Source organism: Dermacentor andersoni, chromosome 7, assembly GCF_023375885.2.
Source record: "Dermacentor andersoni chromosome 7, qqDerAnde1_hic_scaffold, whole genome shotgun sequence".
NCBI classification, from domain to species: Eukaryota; Metazoa; Arthropoda; class Arachnida; order Ixodida; family Ixodidae; genus Dermacentor; species Dermacentor andersoni.
The window spans coordinates 23542465-23565990 of record NC_092820.1 but is presented as its reverse complement, the minus strand read 5'-3'; the positions used below and the strand labels follow the sequence as shown (position 1 = coordinate 23565990).

General features: G+C 45.6%; 2 long non-coding RNA genes across 3 annotated transcripts; one reads left to right on the top strand and one right to left on the bottom strand.

The window, feature by feature from the left end:
• Window positions 1-675: 675 nt before the first annotated feature.
• LOC140219404 (uncharacterized) lies at window positions 676-10619 on the bottom strand. Its single transcript, XR_011895633.1, has 3 exons — window positions 10385-10619; window positions 2374-4293; window positions 676-2305 (listed from the first exon to the last, which is right to left on the bottom strand). It is a non-coding gene; the product is annotated as an uncharacterized lncRNA (long non-coding RNA).
• A 1036-nt stretch (window positions 10620-11655) lies between these two features.
• On the top strand, window positions 11656-18728 carry LOC140219403 (uncharacterized). 2 transcript variants are annotated; one of them, XR_011895632.1, is made up of 5 exons: window positions 11656-11773; window positions 12449-12557; window positions 13673-13799; window positions 16149-16261; window positions 18603-18728. It is a non-coding gene; the product is annotated as an uncharacterized lncRNA (long non-coding RNA). The 2 variants fall into 2 exon arrangements; XR_011895631.1 differs by lacking the exon at window positions 18603-18728 and adding an exon at window positions 17648-18586.
• The last annotated feature ends 4798 nt before the right edge of the window (window positions 18729-23526 follow it).

Sequence of the window (23526 nt, the reverse complement as noted above, 5' to 3'; positions counted from 1 at the left end):
ATCCCGCCGGCGTGGCACCATTTCCCGAAGCACAAACAACACCACAGTACACATCCGTAGAACGGCGCACAACAAGCCTGAACAAAGTGTACACCACTCGACGCCAAATCTGTCGTCGATTACGCCGCTGAGAATCACGAACACCTTCTAACATTCACAAACCAAACGACGATGTGCTGCGAACTTCAAACAGATTTTACGGCCCTGTCCGGTTGATAGGGCTGCTCCACAGGTTGTCCTCGCTGTTGAAAGCAATGTCAGCAAAGTTGTTGAAAAAGGTCGCCTAAAACACGCAAGAACATTGAAATAATACGCCTGTACTACCCACGCTACCCATGCGATCACGGTTACCGGAACCACAGACGGCGAAGTAAACAAAAGACGTCATTTCCCCTCATTTCGGACCGAGACCTATAATTACTTTCTCAGTTGCACTACTCTTCCTTTCGAGCATAGAGTTACTATACTGACTCTAGAGGACAAGCTACCCATAGGGCCCATGCATTGAAATCGGGAACCGCAAGAGCGCCGCCATGTTGCTACGCGCCGAGGTTGCCAGCTCCTGAGACGCTTGCTAGACTTGGTGACAGTAGTCAGTTTTAATCCGGCAACCGTAGCAGCGTAGCAGCATGGCGCCTCGCTAGTAGTGTCGTGTTGTGTGCGTGCAGCCGTGTGTTTGGGCTTTATAAGTTGGTTCTTTATTATATGTTGCGGGACGGTGTGGGTGTGGTCCATGTTGGCCGTGCAGGAGGCATTTATGCAACCGAAGGATGATAATGTTGAAGTTTCAGGCGGTATGCGGTTTTCAGCGGTCATGCCTGTTGCAGGAGTGTCACGTACTCGACGAGGTTACGAGCTCGAAGCTGTGGTCAGATTCTTCGTTGGCGTTCCGTAATTCTCTTCGCACGGGCGCGGTATGTTGCAAAAGCCGCTTTCGCGATCTATCGTAGCGACGATAGATCGGGTTTCTTTATTATTATAAGTACTGATCCAGCTGTAGGGCACATGTAGCCGACAAACGGAAGTCTCAGGAGAGCACCTGAGATTATAATAAAGCAGGCGGCACAGGAACTCCAGGGCACCCAAGGGACAGTGGGGGGATCAAAGCTCGAAGCAGAACGGTACGTAGGTTGGGGCCGCCGAGGCAGGTGTGTGCCAGGGAGTGTTCGCACGGACAGCTCCCCTGGCACGCGCAGCAGTGCCTCGCAAGGTCGAGATACTTTAAAGGCACCTGCGCCCATGATCTTTCTTTTGCCTCGGTGCAGTTAGCACGATTAATGAGAATAATATGGAGGGCATCCGGTGCAGTCGCGAATACGTCATGGCAAATGTAGCTCGCGTCGCCTGGCGTGTGTAGTAATATCAGAGTTGGTTGTATGAACTTCATCATATTAATGCGCTTTGTTACGGTACCTTAACGGAATGGGTCTAGAGGATGGTGTTTGTACATTTTTTTCGTACCGCCCTAATCCTGTTATACCCCCCCCTTTTTTTTTATGTATACATACAATTCCTTGCCATGATGGATCATAGCCTCCTTTATTTTTGAAAAATAGAGGAGGCTATGGACGGATTGACCAGTTCAAGTTGTCAACTTGTCAGTAACTGTCATAGGAATGACTGTAATAAACACAATTCCACGATCGGATTGTTTACTTTCATTTTTTGTTGTAACACTGAGGACTACATAGAACTTTATTTTGTATATGTGAGAGAAGTATGTGGATATCACGAGCTTAAGCCAATGTGCGATACACAGACAAAACATCTGCTACAACATGAACTGAATTGAGGGCCACACAACACATACGTAATTAAAGGTGCAAAATATAGGGGGAAGCTTCAAAATACGCTCTGTAGCACTGCAAAGTATAACATATATTGTATGTGTACAATAAATGTTCAAAAAAACAATGCATCAATGTCCCATTTGCCTTCAAGTTTATTATCAAGTTCAGGTTTACTGAAGTTTATTATGAGCATATGTACAACAGGAATCTACTAACACACCCGCAGTTAAGGTGGCTGTTCGAGGTGTGCTGGCTGCCTCAGTGTAAGAAAAAGAAATTGGGCGAATGTCGACACCAGTGCCACTGCTTCTTGCCTCTGACCTGCACGTGCCTCCGCGGCATCTTTGTGCACAAGTGTGCTGGCGTGGCGAACGTAGGAGTCATCCGAGAGAAAGAGTATCGTTTACATGGAGAAGTGGCTGTTCACATTGCCTGTCGCTTTCCCTCAAATGTTTCCTTGGCGACTAGGGTGACACACCCGCAGTCAAGGTGGCTGTTCGAGGTGTGCTGGCTGTCTAAACGAAAGAAAAAGAAAGAAATTAGATGAATGTCGATACCAGTGCTATTGCTTCTTGCCTCTTACCTGCATTTGCCTCCACGGCCTCTTGGCTTGCGGAGTCTGTATGAGGGAGCTGCTGTGGCTAGGCGAAGGCATTGTCGAAGGAAAAAGAAAAGGCCATTCAAATGGGGAATTATAGAAATAAATGCAGTTCTTATGTCTGTTTCTTGCACTGTTCTTGCCTAAAAGTTTTCAAAGACAGTGTCCAGAATACACCAGCACTTTGACTGCTTTTGCTGTTTACCTGCAAGTGTTGCTGTGAGATCCTTAGTATGGCTGCGTGCAGCATTGTAACACTTAGTGGAGGCATTTGAAGTGGTAGCCAAAAATATAAAGAATCATCCTTGTCTGCATGAATGCTTTAAATTTCTAGATGCAGTGGTAACTATTACTATTGGTGCAAGGCCCCCCACATCTATGTGGCAAGTGCCATAGCTCGAAACTGAACTTTTCCTTTAGTGTTTCACAAGGTGTCTGATATGTCCACATTAGACGTGATCCGTTTCTTATTATCCCAGTGTGGAGAGAGCATCATTAAATAGTCTTTTTTTTTTATTTTTGCGTGGCTTGCTTTTTGGTTTGTTTCTGAATTTATCAAACAGCAGTCTCATGATATGACAGTCATCAGCTTTAGTTTTTCAGAAAAACAACGCATTTCCTGACCCATTGTGTGCTATCCCATTACTCGCATAATTTCTCAGAGTATTCTACCTATACTGACTTGCTTGATTTCCACTAAAGAATCTTGCATCTTCAAATACCATTCTTTCCTTAAAATCATTCGACACATCTCATAATTTCTGTACCTTGGGCTTCTGATACTCTGCATTCACCATTTTTGCTTGTTTCTGACTAGAAATGTCTTCTTTAATTTCGAGCTTAAATTTTACCTTTGGAACACACGGAAGGGCTTGCCATTGCATATCTGCATAAAAGGGAAACATGTTTCATGCGAAATCCAATTGAAGATTGATGAATGCAGCTTGCAGTGTGATATGACTGAATGATCCATAAAAGTAACTCATCTCACTTGGTAAATTAAAGCACTTATTAGTGTGATGTACAAGATACGTTACACTAACGTGGTGGGTTCTCTTGCTTATACAGCAAAAGAATCGGTGCGCGAGAAAAAAAAATATTTTTGCATACCCCTTGTACACACTGATTTAAGGAAAATGAGCTGGAGCTGTCCACATAATCTACTTATTTTACCTGCGAGTATGGTCAACAAAAATGTGTCCCAGCTGCTTAGTGGTATTTGAGATTATGTCAGTATTGCATATGTGCCTGTTGTCTAAAATAACTGAATTTTGAACATGCTCGCAGGGATCTGATTTGCATATCTGCAGTTTATGGATACATGTAAAAGACTCAGCATCAAGTACAAGTGAACGGACCTACAGGCCCGAAGTCGATCATGCAAATAGATTCGCTGCACAAATTTGTGACCAAAAAAGATATTCCACATGAAATGGCATGCAAGGAAGTGTTGAAAATATTGCACAGTTAATAAAACGCCTACGCTATTAATATGTGGGTTGATACACTCGTTATGCAAAACGGAGGTGAGGCGTGCAGACAGGACACAAGAATAGAGTATTTACAAGCAAACACGCAACACGAGCGCCGCCCACTTCTCTACTCTTGTGTCCTGTCTGCACGCCTCACCTCTGTTTTGCATAATGAATCCTTACCAACTAGCTCAGCTTTCTGTCGTTCTAAGTCTCGATGCACTCGATTTTGTCCGCATTAGGCACTCGCCTCTTGATTACTTCGTGGCACAGAAATACTCGGCATCAGGCTGTTTTTCTGCTGTGGCCTTTGTAGAAGCATGATTGTTCAAAGTGCAACAATTAAACAGATTCTTTGAGTTGCTTGTGGCTTCGCCAGTACAATTCCGGTGCGCTGGTCCGCCTGTCCAGCAATTTCCTACTGAAGGGAAACCTGCAAATAAAAACGCCGCTCCGCATGTAGAAAAATGCTCTACTGTGACGCTTCTCAAACGATTGTGATGCCCCACAAGAGCTGCCTACTCGCGTGATATTCTGATGATATGTGGTGTTTAATGGCGCAAGGGCCAGGTGTGGCCAAAGAGCGCCATGACAAGTGGTGATGTTGACGATGTATTATGGAGATGTGACTTGGCTGTAAAGTGGCCTAAAAATAGTTGCTGTAAAGTGCATAAAATCTGCGTGATATAAGATTATGGCGATGATTAATGATGAATACTATGAAAAATAAAATCCATCGTAAAAGAATGACACAGAATAGAATATATATGAGATAATAAAAAATACCTGGAGCACTGTTGCCTCACCGGAGCCCTTGAAACACAAGAGCCTAGAGGCACGTGCTATACAAAAGAACTATCACAGCGCTATCCTCTATAGAGAGGAGGCGCTACGAACGTGTGGGGCTAATAACATGCAATACAACATCTTTCAAAAAACCTAGGACGGCGTTGGTGTCAAAGAGTGGTTCTGGACCAAGTAACATAACGGGATGAAGGGGGATGTGGTGCCGGTATGCTAAGAGAAAATGTTTCTTTCTTTCGAATTCGGCTTCCCGACACTCCAGTAGGACGTGGAGGACGGTCAGCCTCTCCCCGCATCTACCACAGTTTGGAGGCTCGTTTCCCGTGAGTAAAAAGTTATGTGTGCCAAAAGTGTGTCCTATTCTTAGACGGCAGAATAGGACATCTGTCCTGCGGGATTTTGTTACAGGAGGCCAGAAACCTAATTGTGGCTTTATTACATGCAGTTTATTATTTATTTCTTCGTCCCACATGCGTTGCCAGTGGTTTCGTAGTTTCCTTCTTAAGAAAGGCTTCAGGTCTTTGACAGGGACCGAAGCAGTAGGACTAACTGCATGTAATGAAATTGATGTGGCCATCTGGTCCACTAGAACGTTACCCTGGAGCCCCCTATGGCCAGGCACCCAGCATATAATCACATGCTGGTTAGATACATATGCTTTACATAGCACGGAATAGAGTTCAATTAAAACAGGATTTTTGCGCTTACAGAACGATATCAAAGCCTTCACAACACTTAGGGAGTCCGTAAAAATAACTGATTTTTTGAGTTTTGTTTTCCTTATATGCTTCACGGTTGACAATATTGCGTAGGCCTCAGCCGTAAAGATACTAGTTTCCGGATGCAGTACGTCGGATTCCGAGAAGGATGAACCGACGGCTGCATAGGACACCCCGTCGTGTGACTTCGATGCGTCTGTGTAGAACTCCGTACAGGAGTATTTGTGCTGGAGTTCCCGGAAATGCATTTGGATTGCAATCTCTGGAGCGTTTTTTGTAACTTCCATGAAAGATGTATCGCATTGTATCAACTGCCACTCCCAAGGAGGTAGCAGCTTGGCTGGATGCATTAGGCGAAGTTCGAGAAGTGGAACATGCATTTCATGACTAAGCTCCCTCACACGCAGCGAGAAAGGCTGTCTTACGGAAGGACGATTACGAAACAGTGTAGCATATGTCATGTCGTTAATGGTGTTAAAACAGGGATGTTCAGGATTAGAGTGGACTTTCAAAAAATATGTTTGGCTGATGTATGTTCTCTGGATATGAAGTGACCACTCATTCGATTCTGCATATAAGCTTTGTACGGGACTCGTTCTGAAAGCTCCTGTGGCTAAACGGATACCCAGATGGTGAACAGGGTCTAGCATCTTTAGCGCGCTCGGGGCGGCAGAGTTATATACCACGGCACCATAATCTAATCGTGACCGGATGAGGCTCTTATACAGATTCATTAGGCACTTCCTGTCACTACCCCACGTAGTCTGGGATAGAAGTTTCATTAGGTTCATTGTTTTCAAACACTTTTCTTTGAGTTGTTTAATGTGTGGGACGAGAGTGAGTCTATTGTCAAGTATAACACCTAGAAATTTGTGCTCTTTGTTTACAGGTATCTGTTGTCCACACATTTGTAAGCAAGGATCCGGAACTAGGCCTCTCTTCCTTGTAAACAGCACACAAGAACTCTTTTGAGGATTGATTTTAAAACCGTTTTTCTCTGCCCACCCTGACACCTTGTTCAAACCATGCTGTATCTGTCTCTCGCATACTGCGAGGTTACAGGATTTGAAGCCTATTTGAATGTCGTCCACATAGACGGAATACAAAATGACTGGTGGTAAGGAAGCACGAAGCGTTGTCATTTTAACAACAAAAAGTGTGCAACTGAGCACGCCTCCCTGGGGTACACCAGTTTCTTGTGTAAAAGGACGTGACAGCACATTGCCGACTTTCACCCGGAAGGTACGATTGGACAAGTAGCTTATTATTATGTTTATCATATTACCATGAATGCCCATTTCCGATAAGTCTCGCAAGATGCCGTACCGCCACGTTGTGTCGTAAGCCTTCTCCATATCCAGAAATACCGATAGGAAAAACTGTTTGTGGACGAAAGCGTCGCGGATATATCCTTCAATGCGTACAAGATGATCGGTTGTGGACCGCCCTTCTCTAAAGCCACACTGACAGGGATCTAGCGCTTTCTTCAGTTCAAGGAAGTGAATTAGTCGTCGATTAATCATCTTTTCAAATACCTTACAAAGGCAGCTTGTGAGGGCTATCGGGCGGTAACTTGCCACTAAGGAAGGATCTTTGCCTTGTTTCAAAGCAGGGACAACAATGGCTTGTTTCCATGCGGTTGGAAGGTACCCCAAAGCCCAAATAGTGTTAAATAGTGCAAGTATTGTAACTTGCATGTCACTGTGTACGTTTTTAATCATTTCATACATTATTCTGTCCGGTCCTGGCGCAGAGCTCTTGCATGAGTTCAAGGCAGCTCTCAACTCTGCAATACTAAAAGGACGGTTGTATGGTTCGTTCTGACGACATTTTCTGATTAGAGGCTTACATTCTTCTATTTGTTTGTGTTTGAGAAAGGTTTGTGAATAATTTGTTGAGCTTGACACGTTCTCAAAATGCTCCCCAAGTGAGTCTGCCTGGTCTTGTAGTGTATCGCCCTGTGTGTTTACCAGGGGGAGTGAATGTGTTTGCCGCCCTCTAATCCTATTAACTCTGTTCCAGGCTTTGGCCTCATCCCTAAACGAGTTAATGCTCGATAAAAACTTGTGCCAGCTTTCTCTTCTGGCCTGTCGGCGGGTTCGCCTGCCTTGGGACTTTATTTTTTTAAAGTTCATAAGATTCTCTGCAGTGGGAGAAGCACGTAGCAACCCCCACGCCTTGTTCTGATTCTTACGGGCGATCCTACATTCGCTGTTCCACCACGGTACACGTCGTTTGCATGCCAGACCACTCGCTTCGGATATGCATTTTGATGCGGCATCTATTATGAATGATGTAAGATACTCTACAGCAGCATCAATTTCTAGAGAAGACATGTCGGCCCATGAGATGTTAGTGAGAGTTCGAAATTTCTCCCAGTCGGCTGTGTCTATCTTCCACCTACGAGCTTGCGGAGGATATTCGTTTTCTTTAGATGCTCTTATCAGTATGGGAAAGTGATCGCTCCCGTAAGGATTCTTCGTAACTTCCCATTCAAGTTCGAGCAGTATAGACGGGGAAACTATACTAAGATCTATTGAAGAAAATGTTCTGTTTGCTAGAGAGTAATATGTGGGTTCCTTTTTATTCAGCAAGCACGCACCGGAAGAAAAGAGGAGCTGTTCAACAAGACGACCTCGCGCGTCTGTACGAGAGTCGCCCCACAGGGAGCTGTGCGCATTGAAATCGCCAAGAACAACATAAGGTTCTGGCAATTCGTCTATAAATGACTGAAATTCATGCTTGTTTAATTTGAAGTGTGGGGGTACATAAAGCGAGCAAATGGTGACGAGTTTATTTAAAAGAACAGCTCGAACCGCCACTGCTTCAAGGGGCGTTTGTAGCTGTAAACGCTGACAGGAAATATTTTTATGAACCAAAATGGCAACACCGCCTGATGATACGACAGCATCATCGCGATCTTTGCGAAACGTGACATACGGTCGGAGAAAGTTTGTGTGTTGTGGTTTTAAGTGTGTTTCCTGTAGACACAGCACTTTTGGATTGTGTTTTTGGATAAGCTCTTGCACGTCATCAAGGTTCCTGAGAAGTCCTCTGACGTTCCATTGAATTATTGGTGTATCCATATTGGTAGTAAATAAGTGCTGTGTATACGGAAACAGAAGTATTAATTACAGAGATTTCAGAGCTTAGGTTCCAGAGCTCTTTCGAGGCCCTGTAACCGGGGTTTTACTCTTTTTGAAGCGTTCGAGGGAACCTCGACGCTCCTTAGGCGCTTGGTGCGCCTTGAGGATGGGTGTAGTGTCCATTGCCTCTTGTGAGGCGCCGGACACGTGCTCTTGCGAGCGAGATGTTTCCCGAGAGAGTCCCGCCTTGGAGGGCAAGACCCCTGCGCCCACCACCCCGGAGGTCGATGGGGCTCCCTGAGGGATCTGGCTGCGCCGGCTGTTGCCAGCGCTGGAAGGGGCCGGGGAGGTTGGGACAGCCTCGGCGGCGGCCACCTTCGGGGTCGGTGGTCCCTCATTCTGCGTCGACGGAGCAGCGCTAGCTGCAACCGCCGCGGGGGCAGATGGCGTAACTGCCGACTCACTGCCTGTGGGTCGGACAGCCGCCGGAGGCCGTTGTGACGCTGCCCCCTGACGCGCCACATCGGCAAAGGTTTTCTTGGGCAGGTACGATACCCGCCTGCGTGCCTCCTTGAAACTTATATTTTCCTTTACTTTAACTGTTACAATTTCCTTTTCTTTTTTCCAGGATGGGCACGCCCGCGAGTACGCGGGGTGCTCCCCATCACAGTTTACACAGTGGAGAGTATTCTCACAAGCTTCAGATGTGTGTTCGTGGGCACTGCATTTTGCACATGTTTGGCGGCCTCGGCAGCTCTCTGTGGCCAAAGCGCTGGCATTTGAAACATCGGAGTGGGTTTGGCACGTACGGCCTGACACGGAGCTTGATGTACCCGGCCTCGATTGATTCGGGCAAGATACTTGATCCAAAAGTAATTATTAGGTGCTTCGTCTGAATCTCTTTTCCATCCCGCCTCATCTTAATTCTTCTGACATTGATCACATTTTGTTCGCTGAAGCCCTCCAGTAGTTCCGCTTCAGTCAGCTCAAGCAAATCATCATCTGACACAACACCACGGGTGGTGTTCATTGTACGGTGCGGGGTTACTGTTATGGGGGTCTCTCCAAATGACACTAGTTGCGGTAGTTTCTCATACTGTTTTGCATCGCGGAGCTCCAAGAGGAGGTCGCCGCTTGCCATCCTCGACACTTTGTAACCTTGACCAAAAATATCAGTTAGGGACTTTGAAACAAGGAATGGTGAGATGTTTCGCACTGCTTTGTTTGGCTTTTCGGAATGAATAACATGGAAGCGGGGAAAGTTCTGGGTTTGGCGTCCAAAAAACTTGAAGACATCTTCGGTGCGCCCTCGTTTCTGAGGGCGATCAGTAAGGGAGGGGAAAGAAGTTTCCATGAAAGATGTATGCATTCGGCAACAGCGCCGACCGCCCACCACGGAGCCCAACGAGGGGACGCGGCAGAGCTTGCGTACAAGTCTGCACGACGCCAGTCGTACGCCGTCACTATAACCGAATATGGTGTACCCAAGGTTGGATAGCCACACAGGGTTAACCCTTGCCGCCAGGAGAAAGGAAGTAAAAAGAAGAGAGAAGGAGACAGGAAAGGTCAAAAAGTGAGAGATAAAGACGAAGATTTGAGGAGGGAGAGACAGGAAAAGGCGACTGCCGATGTCCTCCAGGTGGGTCAGTCTGGAGGTGCCGTCTATGTGAAGCCGAGGCCGAAGAGGTGTGTTGCCTCCGCCGGGGGGCCTTAAAGGTCCAACACCCAGCATCGGCTCAACCCCCAGGATCCCCTTTTCCCCAGACACGGCTAAGCCGCGCACGGCTACACGCGGGAGGGTCCAACCCTCGTGTGCTCGGGTCCGTGGTGTCGCAACACACCAAACGCCTGCTGACGCAGACGCCCCTGCGGGGCGCGTGATATTCTCAACAAGGAGATACATTCGTTTACTTACATGTGAAGGTATATGCCTGGGTACTTCGGGGCTTCGGTGGCACAGCAGGCACGAGTGTGCCATAGCGTCCAAGGTCGACGCGCGATCGCATGTCAAACCTAAACTGTACGAAACTACTACGCGTCCAAAAAAAAGATTCGAAACCGAAATTCGCGTCATCCTTTATTAAATGAATGCGTAGTTCGTAATTTACATAAGTCACGGACTTAGTGATCGCTTTCTGTGAACTTAATATTAACCCACCACCGTCATAAAACCTCAGGTATGCATTTTTAGGTGACAAAGCATACGGTGACCTGTACTTGTTTTCAGCTCTTTCAATAGTAATTGCGCTGGCCACATTGACCAGTAGCAACAGGGCGGCGCCCTAGAGGTTCCCACTTTTCCGGCCCAGCTTTTCCTCTAGAGTTGTTCTACTAACTCTATGCTTTCGAGCAAGGCGCGACTGGGACTGTGAGGGCGCTGCGGTCGAGCTCTGCACCAAGTGAGCGGTGCTGCTCTGCTGACATGTGCAGGTTAGTTGCGGGTGTTTGCGCTTCTTGTGCTGCAGCCGATTTTATTTTCTCACTGCGTGTGCCTTGTCACTGTCCTCGTGCACGTGGCTGGCGGTCGAGGTCTTTTGCGTCCGGTTCAAGTTTTGCGCTCACGGAGACGCCAGTACCGGCGAAGTGTGGGTCACCGAGCGTTAACATTGCGTGCGCACTTTGGTTTGTAGGCCCACTTTTTTTTCATCTCATTCCTTTCTTCGGACCTGCACCACCAGGTATGGTGTCTGTAAAATATTATACTTCAGCTTAAACAACAACAGAAAGAAATAACGGCTGCTTTATTCAGCGAGCACCATGTAAATGCCTAATGCCGCGACAAGCACCCCTAACCGTGCCAGGCTTTAGCAGACGACGCTTGGACGCTTGGCGCGGAGGTCGATGGCAGCGCTGCGGTGGCGTGAACGGTAGCGGGCTAAATGGTTCGCATAGGCTAGGAGTTGGGGTACTTAAAGAGGATCTATAAACGTTGTTGCGGCGGCCCGGGCGGTCGATGTGGTACTGATCGTTTGATCATATTTACGCGGTGCGTAGAGAACATGTGCTCCTTTTTTGTGTGAATTAACGATCACTAAGCCCTGGGTCCTGTGCAATGCTATTAGCTCGCTGTATGTTTCTTGCGGTGCGCCGTTGTTGATTATCGTAGTGCGGTCCACACGCGCTTTCTTTGTGCCCGGCTCATCAGAAGTGTTGTACTCTCGCCGCTCCCGCATCGGCTCACAGTGCACGGAAGAAGTTGTGCTATCGCGTGCTGTAGTTCACCGCAATTCAACACTACGCTGGACGGACTGTTGGTGCAGTCGATGCGGCGTGAACGGACACGAAGGAGCGCTCGCCTCAGAAGGTAAGTCCGGCGCCTAGCGCATTCTTATGGTTCATGTAGTGTACCTTGTCATGCGCAGCAGAAGATGATTAGTACAGCTGCAAAAACAGTGACAGTGATTCCCTAATGTTCGTTCGATATCGTAGTGCACATTTAGGAAAACGTTTCACGAAAATTACCCCGAGATTGATGTTGTTAAGAGCTTCATCTATTGTTTATTTTCTTTTTGTTATGAAGTATGCTAGCGCCGGGGCATCGCTTGGTCTGAACGGGCACAAAAATTCAAGCAGGGAATGTCACTGCTTCTGTACGTAATTCCTCAGCAAGAAATCGTATAGACAATTCTAGAAGTACGTTGATGTGTTGTGCAAATGTTATCACAGCTAACGCCAACGCGCGACGGCATCCAAATGATCTGACTCGTGAGAAGATTTTAGCTTGTATGCAAACTTTGATGCTTATAGATTGTCGCCAAGACAACCTGTATTTCTTGTGTTTAGTGTTCTGTTTGTTTTCGTGCCTTTGACACGTTTAATAACCGCCTGTGATGTAAGAATGAAATATTTATTTGTCTAAGCGGATGCAGCTTCTTGTAGCTGGCTGTACGAGAGCTTTCCACAATTTGACGCGATGTTGTTAAATCACAAGTTTGCAGATTCAGCAGTTATTACAATAAGCTGAACATTTATTGTTTAGGGATGTCACAATTTCCTGAGACGGAGGCATCTCTGCACCACAAAGGAGACTGCAGCACTATGCAGCCTGAACAGCACGACAAAGCATCTGATCTGCCTGCTTTGACAAGGTACGTACAAAACGGTCACAGCCATTTATGTGTTCTAGGTTCTATTCGTGTATTTGGTACCTGCCAACTTTCCCGATTAGTTTCTGCTTTTCCAAGTGTGCTGTTTGTGTACAGCGTGTCAAGGTAAATAGTGGTTAATAATGTATGCATAGAAAAATGTGGGCACTGAGAGAAAGCTTTAGGAAAGTGCATGCTGTCTTTCAAACACAGGATTTCTGTCTAGAATTTTCGCAAAATATGAAGTGCAGAGGCTGGCAGGTTTGGCAAACAATGTTCAACACTTTTGCTTTAGATTTTAATGTAGACGGTTCATTATCTGACCCTAGTATAGCATAGCGTCAAGCTTGAAGCTGATCTCTGATGTCACGTCAGTTGCAGGATGTAATAACATGGTATCACAAACTGCTTGTTACGCATGTCAGTCAACATGGTGCAGTGGTCACAGGTGCGAGTATAACCGAAAGCTGGGCATTCTTTGCCCTTCTGCACATGATGTGGGATAGAGCTTGAACTATGCTATAGTGGCACCATCTCCCTCACCTTCTCTTCCTCATTATTCTGTTAACTTGCAGTAAAATGCACAACTTCTAGAGGCTTAATTATGGTGTTGTCTGCTGAACTTGGCTGATGTGAATTTCAGTAGTCTGGGGTACCCTCAAAGCCATGCTGTACTTTGCATGCATTTTAAAATGGTCAATTTGAAATATGTGATTGGCTGTGGCATTCTCAGAGAAACAAGGCCTCTTGTGAATAATGCATACATGCATTATTCGCATTTTCTAATACTCTTTCAAGAAGCAGCCTATAGGCTGCGCCCCGAAGAAGTGACCACCTTTGCTTACCCTACAGGGCAGTCTGGTCCAGTTTACTTAACCTGTCTGCCATCTATGCACGAGGAGCACAGAAGCGAAAAAAAGGGACCTTCGATTAATGTTTTTGCACAGATGGCTCATACATTGCACTTTTCTTATCTTGCAGGCTTTGTTAACTCAAAGCTTTCTATGGGCGAATATCAGCATTTCATTCCTATTTATACCTAATAAGAATTACTTTGTTCATAGTGTCACTTTTTATATTATACTCTTGTGAGAATAAGCTCACTTGTTTTAATGCAGATGTGGCTGGGCCTGCAGAAAGAGTGTAAGCACACTACTGTGTTGCTGATCAGTGCTGGTGCTGATCTCTACGTCTGAGTTGGCCCCACAACATCCAGGCACCACTGTGCTTTGCTTCATTGACAAGGTAATATGATATAGACACCTTGCACCTCAGTATCAGTTTTGAGAAATATGCTAAGACACAAGGGTTGGCCTTGGTGATAAATACACTCGTGTTCTTTTTTAAAGCGTTCTTCTTGCAGTGTTCCTCATGTACATGTTTTCAGAAGATGCTTAAATGCAAACCACCATGGAACTTGTTTATGCCTTAAAGTAGCACTCTTTCACCAAAAGAAAAGCCTTATTTAATGCACAATTCATAAGAAAGGTGAGGAAGTGACAGGACATAAGTCTAACAACCATCCAGTTTTACTGCTTGCACAGCACTATAAAGCGAGAGGTGAAAGGGCAAGAACAGATAAATCGAAAATCCATGTTGCTCACACAACCGCGAAAAGGACACATGGCATGGCTACTATGACGCTTGTTTTACAATGATAAATAAGCAGTCTTGCTATATGATAGTCCACTGGAGGTGGAGCCAACTTGCAGATTCCCTGTCACACATATAAGGAAATCTTAACGAATTTCGCCAGCACTATGGTCCTTATACATTGCCACGGTTGCACAGTTTTCAAACAAAATAATGCAAGTGAGCTTTGCACTACCAAGTGACCACGAAATGACCTGAGCATTCAGTTAACATGGTTGCAAATCCAGTCATTTATACATTGGCCTGTTTTGCCGATGTAGTGTCTACTGCACGACAGTGATATTTAATATCCATCAACACCCCTGTGCTCTACGTACTCTTTCTTGCGTGCTTTTTTTTCACAGGTAGTGGAAGATTACTTGATTCCAGAACAATTTGGTTTGTTCTACCCATGATAGTGAACTTGCCAGTCTTATATTAAACATGGAATTGGTTAGAAAGATGTGGTATTTCTTATGGTGCCCTGGTGCATTCAGCTTGTGCAGATGCTTCAAGCTTGTATTGACAAAAATTGGGATGAAGCCATAGGAGGAGAGTTGTAAAAGTGTAACGAAAGCCTCCTGATAGATATGCTGAGTTGTGCTGCTGTGCACACTTATTGGTTATCCCTACTGGGTAACGCTGTTAGGGTTATGGATGCTTTGACACTGTAGGGCCTACAAGATGGCTAGCATTACAGAACACATTAAAACGACTGTAGGGATGCGTGTCGTGCTATGGTATCATAATTGGCCCACAAAGTGACCACCTTTGCTTACACTATGTGGTAATCTGGCCCAGTTTACTTAACCCGACTGCCATCTATGCATGAGGAGAAGGGACTAAAGAAATGAAGGGACCTTCGATTAATGTTCTTGTACAGATGGCCCATACATTGCATTTTTCTTATCTTGCAAGCTTTGTTACTTAAAGCTTTCTATGGGCGAATATCAGCATTTCATTCTTATTTTTACCTAATAAGTATTGCTTTGTTCACAGTGTCACTTTCTATATTTACCGTATTTACTCACATAATGATCGCACTCACGTAATGATCACAGCCCTGAATTTTGTCGTCCAAATTCGATTTTTTTTTATTTCCTGTGTTGATCACACTCCGAACTTGCCGCAGCGATCTGTCATGTGCCAAGTCTAGCTATTAATGATCGCGCTTACCATCTGTCGAATGCTACGTGAACAACTCTTCAAGACAAACCAAGCAGTCTGCACGCACCAAACATTCTTAAGCAGATGCCCGATTTCATTCCTTTCATCACTTTCCGCACTTCCATGACAAAAAAGCTACAACCAAAATTGCCTTTATTATGTGTAGGCTTTGTAATGGTTGTGGTCAAGAACAACAAAAAAGGCACCTTTCGATTCTTCTCATCTGCACTCGTGGGCACGCAACAAATCTTGTAACACTTGTAACACAGCTAAGATATTCGCCCACCCTTAGCGGAAACGTGCTGTATTATGATAGTAGTGAAGACAAATGCCGCAGTTTCCGCAGCATGCCCGCCGTGTCTTTCTATGTCACTGGCAGCTAAGCGCGCCCATCTGTTTCTGCCCCCACATAGTGGACATGGCTACGTTATTGCCACAGACTTACTGATATTAATGATATTATTCATTCCGGATACGGAAGAAACTGTTTCAATGCATGTAACGTACTCACGAGAAAAAAAAATCGCATTCGGTGCATTTGGTGTGTTCAGCTTGCTGCGCCGGCCGCCATTTTTGTTTTGGTGTTCCGCACTACACTCAGTGGCAGCCACCTATTTGTTAACCTGTTGCCATCCCGCAGCAAACGCGGGATAAAAAAATTCTTTTTGCGGGAAATTTAACCGGCGTAATGATCACACATCTGAATTTGCGACCATTTTTTTTACAAGAAAGTGTGATCATTATGCAGGTAAATACAGTACTCTTGTGACACCAAGCTCACTTGTTTTAATGCAGGTGTGGCTGGGCCTGCAGAAAATCTGTAAGCAGACTGCAGTGTTGCTGATCAGTGCTGATCTCCACGTCCGAGTTGGTCCCACAATATCCAGGCACCACGGTGCTTTCACAAGGTAATATGATATGGACACCTTGCACCTTAGTATCAGTTTTGAGTTTGACTTTTGATAAATATTTAAGAACACACAAGGGTTGGCCTTGGTGATAAATACACTCGTGTTCTTTTTTTAAAGTGCTCTTTCTGCAGTGTTCCTCATGTACATGTTTTCAGAGGATGCTTACACTCCTTAAATGCAAACTGCCATGGAGCTTGTTTAGGCCTTAAACTAGAACTCTTTCACCAAGAAAAAAGCCTCATTTAACGCACAATTCATAAGGAAGGTAAGGAGATGACCGCCAGTGTCTAACAACTATCCAGTTTGACTGCTTTCTCAGCAATATCAACTGAGAAGCGAAAGGGCAAGAACAGATAAATCGGCAATGCATGTTGCTCGCACAACTGCGAATGCGACACGTGGCATGGCTACTATGAATGCTGGGGTGCGATCGGAGGTGGTTGTTCGGCGTGTTCATTCGGTTACCGGCGCGCGCGATTGACCTACTCCGCGCCTACGTCGCCAGCCGCGCCCCGCGGCTGGCGCCTTTCAGAACTGCATAGTCACACTCTGTAGTTGTGATGATCATGACCACGGTTTCGTTCGCAGCGGTCAACTGTGGCAAGTAGCACTTTCATTGTGACTTGGTGCAATGCACGCAGTCTCACAAACATGATGGCTATCGAGGACAATAATTGTACTGTGGCCTGCACGCTGGCATCCAATCAGCCAGTTACATTGAGTTTGTAGAACAATCTGGTACAGCCAGCTCAATGGTGAAAAAATTATCAGGATGGACCCGTGGTAGTGAATAGCACGTTTCTGATAAAGATGTGACCAAGTCTTGTGCTATGACTGCACTGCAAAGGAGTACTTCCTCAACGCCCTTGCCACTACGAGCAGTATAATCAGTCGTGAATTGACATTTGCAGCTCCCATACTGCTTATGTGTGAAATAGAAACGATTTCTGGATTAATTCAGTATAAAAGTGTGTTTGTGTGAACGTTTGTTTCTTATTTTCATACCCTTAATAATTCAACATTCCGTTAATTCAGAATTTTGTTCCAGTCCTGGGAAATTTCAATGAATGAGCGTTTACTGTATACACCCCTTCTTTCACCGCATGTGTAATTTGAGCTCACTGGGTTACTGCAAGAACTTTTTTCAGCCTCAAGGGTAAGATTTCTAGCTCGGACAAAGCAGCTCCTTAAGGATGCAAGAAGTTTTACTGTGGTTTTCTACTGTTCCCATCTGCTTCCATCTGCTGTGTCTGGCAACCTAGTTTCCCTTAATAACTGTTACCTTTTTTATCCATTATTTCGGGAAAAGATACTTTTTCTGAGAGCACATATGCTATTTTTGTATTTGAGTAACTAATCTCTTGCAATTTTCATCTTTCGTAGGTTCACAATCGAAATGGGTTATTTATTTGTGCTAGTAAGTGGATGTGGGTAGACCAAGCCAAAACGGACAGCACGTTTGCCAGGGAGATTGCACGATGCTTGTGGCAGGCACAGGAATTAATCCACAGGAGTGTTACGAGCAAAAGTATGTATGCGAAAGCTAAAGGAAGGGGGTGAGGCCAAGCCAGCGTTGACACCACAAAATCTCATGTTTTCATAAGGATTGCAAAGTGTTTGGAAGTTAAAGGAGTAATGCCTATCACACGGTGCTTTTTCTGCACGAATATAATGGGCTGTCGGTAAGATCGGGTTGTATTGAGGTGATCTCTCATATGGGCCGACACAGTTTACGTCTACACATCAGGGGCATGCATAGCTGTATGCGTATATTTAGTGCTGTGCTCTAGCTCGCTAAGAAAAACTATCATTTAGTTTCTATAGTGGTATTAAAGGTGCATTAATCTTTCCTATAAACAATTCTGCACTGGCATCTATGCAGTGTTTTCCGTCTGCATATTCCGCAGTGCGGTAGCAAAGAGCTGTGCTATCTGTGTATTCACTTGCATGAGCTTGTTATACTTGTTCATTTAATGTAAAATACTTGTGGAAAAGTATTAGACTATTTCTGTGGTCTTGTATTGCAATTCTGCAGCCATTTATATATTGTTTGTAAAACACGAACATTTAACAGAGACAGGAACAAGACAATGCGAGGACGAGCACTTGCTTTCAACTGCTGTGGTTAATGTTGAAATATCAATTTACATAGGTAAAAAACTCGTAAGCCTCCGTGTTTTCTTTTTCCTGTTTCTCTGTGAGATTTTCACGCTTTACTCAATATCATGCAAGAACCAGCCCATTCAGTTATGCAGTGGAGCCACCTATTGTGCATGTCAGTTCCAATGGCTTGTTGGAATCTAACAGTGCCGGCTGCTTTGTTTACATTTTTTTGCAGAGGCATACGAGCACTTTGTTTCAAAAACGCCAAGCACCGTGGATACAGAGGCAAGGAGGCTGAAGGATCTGAACAAGCACCTGGCCACCATGCTTCGGGATGCAAAATAAAGATGGTTTGTGTTAATTGTGGGCCCTAAAAAGTGTCCTCTTTGTCTCCGAGCTGGCACATCGGCCGACTCACATGATAGAAATTAACTCGCTGTAATGTTGGCAGTAGATGTTACTGTGTGGAACTTCACCAAAAATATTGCATGAACAAAACTCATTCAACACAAATGAGAACACTTGTAGAATGCAGCTAAACAAGAATAGTGTCATTTTGCATAGCTGAACGAGAATATTTTCATGTAGCATACACAAACGAGAACGATATCGTTGAGCATAGACGTGCGAGAACTATCTCGTCAAGCATAGCTATGCGAGAATAATCTCGTTTAATGTACCCATACGAGAACGATCTCGTTCAGTGACGATGTCCTCTCGTACACATGTGACATACGACATCGTTGAGTCTACGGAGCAATAATAGCGTAGAGAAGTTCTCGTACAATTCTCATACATATTTTTTCAATAGGGTAGCGTTAGCGTTGCGTGCACCACACTGCGCATACGCTATACGTAAACGCTGCTGGAGCTCTTACGTACGTACGCTATTTTCAGGATTTAGCGTTGAACGCTAACGCACGCAAGGGGAGCCTTACGTACGGCAAGATGGCGGCGCCAGTCGAAGTGAGAGCAGCCCGCTTCGGGTCTATCGAGTTGTCTGCCTGCACTGCTAGGCTCTATCCTTCCCCACTAATGCTCGTGTTCGCCTTAGATTTGTGTGATGATGCTTCGGCAGCGGCGCACAGGTGACAAATGGGCGTTGTTTGCGATATACGTCCTCGATTAGCCGGGCAGTAGGCTTAACTAGAGGGTTTGCTAATGTTTGCTCATGTTTGCTGTATCCGCCTCGAGATGGCGCCCAAGTTTATTTCGCTCGTTCGCTTGGTGCAAAGCCGCATGTCAAGCCGATGCATGTCACGTTTCCCGCGGCAAAACAAACTAGTGTGGTCGGTGCTGTGGTCACGATGCGTGTGCGCTTCACCAACGACGACGACATGAACCTCCTGAAGGAGGTTTTCGCCGTGAACCCATTCGGACAGATGTCAAGATGGACGGCCGTTGCAAAAAACGTTGGAGACGCCGTTGTACCTGCGAAAACCTTCAGTGTGCGTGCAGTGCGGGAGCGACTGGATCTTCTGCTCGCCTACTTCAAGGCAAGGGACGAAGTAAACCTTAAAAAGTAAGCATAGCATACCTTTCTGCTCCTATTTTTCTCAGAAAAAAAAATTCTTGCGACGCAGACCAAGTGAATGTTATTCGTTTTAGCAGACCACCACTAGCGGTCCGCTGCAGTCACGATATACGTGCCCAGAAAGTGCAGAGTAATGCGTTGATTTTGGATTGTGATAACTGTTTTCCCTAGAAGCGCGAGTGACGCACTCTGACTTCGCTGCAAAACGACAAAATAAACAAAGTGGACGCACTACCTATATATTCACACGTGTCCTCGTTTATCTTTCACCGATGACCGCTTTTCACCTGCTAGCAAATTTTAAACGTTATCACTAGGCGCAGGACGCGCCTGCATTTATTGGAAGTTTCTCGAACGTTCTCGATGCTTATATCTGTTGTGTATTGTCACCGACGCTTATGAATCTGATTGTATGAGCGATGCGAATTGTCTAGAACTTTCAGATCAGATTTCGACAACCGCCAACTGTGTGTTCGCCGCTGTCGTTGTGATTCGAGTGTAAAGTGTAATTTGTTTTTGTTTAGGACTTGAGACTGACCCCAACCAAATAACTGAATTTTATTAGCCTGACGTTTCGGAGCCCATTCGGCTCCTTCTTCAGGGGGTGGCGGTGTGCCGCTTTTAAAGGGGCACTAAAGCGAAACAATAAATCAGTTTAGTCTAATGAAGCATTGTTTGAGAACCCTGCAGGCAGTAATTAAAAAGAATTGTTTGATTATTAGATGAGAAAATGAAGGTCAAAATATCAGTATTCAAATTTCACACCAGAACCGCAGCGCTGGTACGTCAGCGGGACGTCGGGGATTCCAAGGTATCTTTTCGCATTTGGGCAGCTTTGGCTGAATAAAGGTTCCCGAAACTTGCCATGTTTAATATTTGTTTCCTTTAGAACACAGTGTAGTCAATCTGTACCGCTATACATAATTAGTAGGCCCTAGAAGATGCCATCAAAATCCAAGACGTCACAGCCCCCAGGTGCGGAAACTTAAGTAGGCGTCGCCACCCGTATTTCGTTCTTGCGCTTTTTCTGGCTTAACAAACGTCTTATCTTTGCAAGAGTGGTGTTTTTGTTGTTGTAGAACGATAATTTACTGATGCAGAAGAAATCATTTTTCACTTTAGTGTCCCTTTAAAGCGTCTTTTGTAAAGAAAGGAATGGGGAGCACGGGAGGTGGGGAGACACTTCACAGACGGAAAGGTGGGGGGAAACAAAAGAGGGGGGGGTTGTTGACGGCCGTCGTGGTGCTGGGATGACCGGTGCTGGGGAGAGTGCTCGCGAGGGTGCCCTTGATGGGAGGCGGGCGGGGGGGAGGTGACAAGGTCGCGCCGACGTTTCTGTGTTGGTGAAACAAGCGGGAGTCTACCTGGCTGTGCGTCCTGTTCTTCTTTTCGTCATGTCGCCAAGGCCATGGACATACACCGAGGGTAGGTTGCCCTTCACGCGGTTTATGTTATTCCCCGTATTCTGAATGTGCCATGACTCCAGTAGTAGTCTCTTTCGCCAGTTCGTCTCTGTTTGAAGGATTTCAGTTTCCTGGAAAGCAATTTTGTGGTCGGCGCCTTCAGAGTGTTCAGCGACGGCGCTGCGAATACGGTTGAATGTTCTGATGTCGTTCTCGTGTTGTCTGATCCTTTCTTTTAGATTTTTGGTTTCCCCGATGTACGAGGCCGGACAGTCGGCACAACTGATTTTGTAGACGACGCCTTGAGCTTTTTCTTTGGGTGGACGATCTTTTGGTTTAGGGAGGAGGATATTAAAAGTGTTTATTGGTTTGTGCGCCACTTTGAGACCTTCTTTTTTAAATATTCGGCTGAGCGCTTCGCTGGTGCCTCTGACATACGGGATGGACACTCGCTTCTGGGGTTGGGGAGAAGTCAACGGCTGAAGGTCCCGCATTTTGCTTCTTTTTTGTTGTCTGGTTGTTTTTTGAATGAAGTCATCTGTGTAGCCATTCCTCTCAAGTTCGTTGAGAACCGTTCTCTTTTCTTTCTTTTGATCCGATTCTGATGAGGAATGAGTTTCGGCTCCTTTGAATAAAGAATTTACAACAGACGCCTTGTGGTTTGCCGGATGGTCGGATTGGAAATGAAGATAGCGGCCTGTGTGGGTTGGTTTTCGGTAGACTGAAAATTTTAAAATGCCGTCTTTCCGTGTAACTTGTACATCTAAGAATGGGAGTGATCCGCTCTGTTCGCGCTCATATGTGAACTGCATATCCGGGTCTATAAAGTCTAAGTGTTTCTGCAAGTTTTCGACTTGGCTCGTCTTCACGATGCAAAAACAATCATCCACGTACCTACTGGAGACTACTACTGGAGTCATGGCACATTCAGAATACGTGGAATAACATAAACCGCGTGAAGCGCAACCTACCCTCGGTGTATGTCCATGGCCTTGGCGACATGGCGAAAAGAAGAAAAGGACGCACAGCCAGGTAGACTCTCGCTTGTTTCACTAACACAAAAAAGTCGGCGCGACCCTGTAACACCCCCCCCGCCTCCCATCAAGGGCACCCTCGCGAGCACTCTCCCCAGCACTGGTCATCCCAGCACCATGATGGCCGTCAACAACCCCCCCCCTTTTGTTTCCCCCCACCTTTCTGTCTGTGATGGGTCTCCCCACCTCCCGTGCTCCCCCTTCCTTTCTTTACAAAAGATGCTTTAAAAGCGGCACCCCCCCCCCCCCAAGAACAACCCCCTGAAGAAAGAGCCGAAGGGGCTCCGAAACGTCGGGCTAATAAAATTGAGTTATTTGGTTGGAGTCAGTCTCAAGTCCTAATCAATTTCGCAACCAGATAGGCAATTCTGTCGAAATGTTTAGCTGCAAATTTGTTTTTGTGGGCACAGGTTCGCCCGATAAGGAATCAGTTTCGGCATTCATAATTTTACGACTGTTTTCTTCACCGTCACTACTACGTGATAACACACACACACGTGTGTGTGTCGTCATGTGTGCAATGAAGCATACAACTGTAACGCATTGAAACTTTGCAGGTCCGGGACAGAAGAGCAATACACTGAAAAAACACATCTACTCCAAGAAATTTGGGACTTGGCGCAAGCGCACGGGTACGTAATAAAAAAAAAGCCGTCAGCAGCAGCGCGCCAAGCCGCCGCAGCCCTCCGCGACACTGCTGCTGCTAGTTTTCAACCACTGGCATCGGATGTTGATGATTCAGGTACATTTTCGTTCGTAGTAGTGTACACGATGACAATGCATCAGCATTTCAAAGTGCTCCAGAAACAGGAGGTGATGCAATACCGTGATCACTGATGCTCCCTCTCTGAGCTTGTCTTTTCGTGCTTACATTAACCTGTTAAAATATTTAATTCTAGTGATCTGCCCTATTAACGCATGCGAAGTTACACCGTACATTTGAAATACTTTTTTCCCAAGAATAGCACTTTCATTTGTAAGAATGTCATTGCGAAAAAGTGAGGAAGTGGTAACGTTTCATGAATATGCATACTTCGTATTCACTTGTGTCACACTACATATATACAACAATTGCCAAGTAACTGCACATGTGCAACTTTTTGTTGCAGAACTTGGGACTCCTTCTTTAAGTGCCGAGGAGGCAGGCGAAACTGCCCAGGATCTTTTAGAAGAAATGTATACAGACAT